General features: G+C 41.6%; 1 pseudogene; it reads left to right on the top strand.

Annotated features, from left to right (window-relative positions):
- Positions 1 to 3,897, top strand: part of LOC121562074 — a 57,951-nt pseudogene extending 54,054 nt beyond the window's left edge.
- Positions 3,898 to 4,128: the final 231 nt, after the last annotated feature.

The raw sequence follows: 4,128 nt of genomic DNA, 5'->3' as shown, positions 1-4,128 counted from the left end.
TATTTGGGCTGCAATTTCAGGAGCTGAAAGTAACTCTTAACTTATCCTCTGCAGCAGAGTTAACTCTGGAGTCTTCATTCCTGTCGCGTCCTCATGAGCCAGTTTCATCATAGCGCTTCATAGTTTTAGACTGCACATTAAAAACTTTCAAATTTATTAGAAATGTTCCTATTGACCCAACCTTCATGTCTTAAAAGTAATGATGAGCTATTTGTTTCTCTTTGCTTATTTAGGCTGTTCTTGCCATAATATGACTTAGCCCTATTTGGTAAATTACCATCTTCTATATGTCTCCTACCTTGTCACAACAGAGCTAGTTGGCTCCTTCCATTAAGAAAAAGAATTTCCACAAATTAACTTTTAAGAAGCTGTTAATTTAAATGCATTCCCAGGTGACTACCTCATGAAGCTAGTTGAGAGAATGCCAGGAGTGTGCAGCTATCATCAAGGCAAAGGTTGGCTACTTTGAAGAATCTCAAATATAAAATGTATATTAGTTTGTTTAACTTTTTGGTTACTACATGATTCCATATGTATTTATTTTCATAGTTTTGATATGTCATACCTCTTATTCTACAATGTAGAAAATAGTTAAAAATAAAAAAAATAATGGTAGGTGTGTCACTTTTTACTATACTGTAAGTAATCAACCCTTTGCTATGACTAAAATTGAGCTCAGGTGTATTCTATTTCCATTATCATCCTTGGGATGTTTCTACAACTTGATTAGTCCTTAGTAAATTCAATTGATTGACATGATTTGGAAAGGCACACACTTGTCTATATAATCCCACACTTGAAAGTGCATGTCAGAGCAAAAAACCAAGCCATGGGGTGAAGGAATTATCCGTAGAGCTCGAGACAGGATTATGTCGAAGCACAGATTTGGGGGGCCAGTACCAGACATTTTCTGCAGCATTGAGGTCCCCAAGAACACAGTGGCTTCCATCATTCTCAGGTGAAAGAGTTTGCAACCACCAAACTCTTCCTAGATGGCCGTCCCGGCTCGGGAGAGAGGGCCTTGGTCAGGAGGTGACCAAAACCTGATGTCACTCTGACAGAACTCCAGAGTTGCTCTGTGGGAAATGGAGAACCTTCCAGAAGGACAACCATCTCTGCAGCCTACTCCCCCAATCAGCCTTTATGGTAGAGTAGCTAGTAGAGCCACTCCTCAGTAAACGGCACATGACAGCCCACTTGAAGTTTGCCCAAGGCACCTAGAGACACAGACCATGAGAAACAAGGTTCTCTGGTCTGATGAAACCCAGATTAACTCTTTGGCCTGAACAAGCGTGACATCTGGAGGAAACCTGGCACCATCCTACGGTGAAGCATGGTGGTGGCAGCATCATCCTGTGGGGATGTTTTCCAGCGGCAGGGACTGGAACTAGTCAGATGTGGGAAAGATGAACAGGGCAAGGTACAGAGATTATTGATAAAACCTGCTCCAGGCGCTCAGGACCTCAGACTGGGGCAAAGGTTCACCTTCCAACAGGACAATGACCCTAAGCACACAGCCAAGACAAGCATGGGTGGCTTTGAGACAGAATCTTTAGATATTCTTGGGTAAGCCCAACCAAATATGACTTAACCATCAAACATCTCCGAAACTTAAAATAGCTGTACCGCGCTCCCCATCCAACCACAGCCAGAGCTTGAGAGGATCTGCAGGAGAGAATGGAAGAAACTCCCCAAGTACAGGTGTACCAAGCTTGTAGCGTCATACCCAGGATCTCGATGCTGTAATCGCTGCCAAGGTGCTTCAACAAAGTACTGAGTAAACGGTCTGAATACTTCACGTAAATGGAATATTTCAGTTTTTTATTTCTAATACATTTTGCAAAAAATTTCAAAACTTGTTTTTGCTTTGTCATTTGGGTTATTGTTGTGTAGATTGATGAGGGAAAAAAACAATTTAATCAATTTTAGAATAAGGCTGGTAACGTAACAAAAATGTGGAAAAAGTTAAGGGGTCTGAATACTTTCCGGATGCACTGTACATTTACAGAATTGTTGAACAATGTGAATTCCCCTGTCAAATCATAATAAAGTAAAATGTTGTTCATTCAAATTTTTTTTTCACCCACATAGTTGCATTCTGGGCTTTGTGAGTGGGGTGAGAGGGAGAAGTCCATGCTGGGACTGGGAAGTGTCCAGGCACGTTCTTGGCCTGTGGCTTCAGTGAGAGTAGCAGAGATGGAGCCATCACATTCACTTGGGTGGAACACGACCTACGGTGAGTCTGTGAAAGCACACACACCACATGCACTTTTTTACAACGGCCCTGTAGGCAATTACAATAAAAAGGTTGATGTGTGTGTTTTCTGCAGATGTCCTGTATTCCATGCAGTGGAGCCCTACAGCCCAAGAAGGAGCTGTCATGTCGTCTCTCTGCCTGACATCATCCGCACCTACAAGTGATGGCAGCTGAGAACATCCCAGAGAACCCACTCCGTTCCTCTACCCAGAGACATCCCCAAAGACAAGGCCTTCGGAAAGTACTACGCCAGGGCCACAGAGGGTAAGCAGCCAGTGACCTCTTTGTTTCAATCTCTGTGAATATTATAATAAATAATATTGCCATTTAGCAGACGCTTTTATCCAAAGCTGACTTAGTCATACGATGATGACATTTTACCTTACTATGGGGGTCCCACGGAATAAAGAAGCATTACTGAAATCTACTTCCATTGTCCCACCAAGAGTGGCTACGAAAATTATTCTCTCTTGTTATGCTCCTCAATCATGCCTTGGTAGCAATTGTGTTCTTTCCGATTTACACGAGCCCCTGTGAGGACCAGGATGTCTGTTTGGTAGACCATTGGGGTTGTGGAGCAGGTGGGGGCAGGTATTCTTTATCTCTGGCCCACCATTTTAAATTTTCAGCATCGGAGCCCAGCGGATGTGGAGAGTCCCACACCACAACAGGATACATGAAGACAGAACTCATATCAGTGTCAGAAGTGTAAGTCTAGAGTACACTTCATAATACTCAATATTCATTTATTTCGTAAAGGTGGAAGGTGCCATAAATACTGTATTTGTATTTGCCATTCTGGTTTGGGGTATGATTGATGATCTGACTTAACTGTCATTTATTGCAATGTGTTTTAGTCACCATCTAGGACTGCAAGACAACATGATTCCCATGTCGCCAGACGTGTTCGGAGCTGAAGAGGGAGTGTTGCACCAGTGCTCCAGTGTTGGAATAGTCCTAAGGATATTGATGCTGTGGTGAGTAAAACCTCCCTCTGGTGCTCAAAAAAGTTTATTAAATTCCATTAAATTGCAGTCTCTGATGCCAAACACTATCTAAGAATTGATGAACAATGCAATCATTGGCCGGAATATGTAGCCGATATGTCATCATGGACATCACATCCGTTATTCTTCTTCTTCATCATACTACTTTGCCTCAGGCATCTGATCTCGGAGGAGTTTTTACCTGGAGGACTTTCAGGTATAGTTAATGGTGCCGTTCGTTTTCGCCGGGCCAATAAGCATGTCTTTGCTAGTAAACAGGCTGTGGGTGACATTTCAATGACGCAAAATAAACACTGGGTATGTCAAACCGTAACTACTGTAGTAACTTATAGTAGTACGTGCAGCCCAGGCACTGTTTTGTGTTTTTCAGCATGAGGCTCATGTATGCCTATGATTATCTGTAGTCTGCTACATTTCCTGACCAGTACACACATCCTCTAAAAATGTTTAAATCCCTTTTTAGATTGGAATGAATGTGCATGTTGCAAATTCAATGTCATCATGATGGCATTTATTTTTGTCCCGCTAGTCTAACCTGGTAGTTTTGCATCCATAAAGACATTTTTGCTCATATTGACTATTTATCATCCTCTGTAGATGTTTGAGAACATGCCTAACCCGGACTGCAACTGAGCCAACGGACATGTGGGACCTCATCATTTAGTCCAGAACATGTTTTATATTGAAGCCTATTTCATTTGTATCCTTTACTTTCCTTGAACTTCATTAGTCAGTGTCATAGAACAAAATCAACTTTTTTTGTCACGAGTCAGTTTGAAAGATATACAATACAGTAAGAAATATACATTATATTACACTCACTGGAAACAATTAGAGGTTTTGGTGATAATTAAAAGTAAAAAT

Source organism: Coregonus clupeaformis, chromosome 6 (assembly GCF_020615455.1).
Source record: "Coregonus clupeaformis isolate EN_2021a chromosome 6, ASM2061545v1, whole genome shotgun sequence".
Taxonomy (NCBI): domain Eukaryota; kingdom Metazoa; phylum Chordata; class Actinopteri; order Salmoniformes; family Salmonidae; genus Coregonus; species Coregonus clupeaformis.
This window is presented reverse-complemented; position numbering and strand designations above follow the sequence as displayed.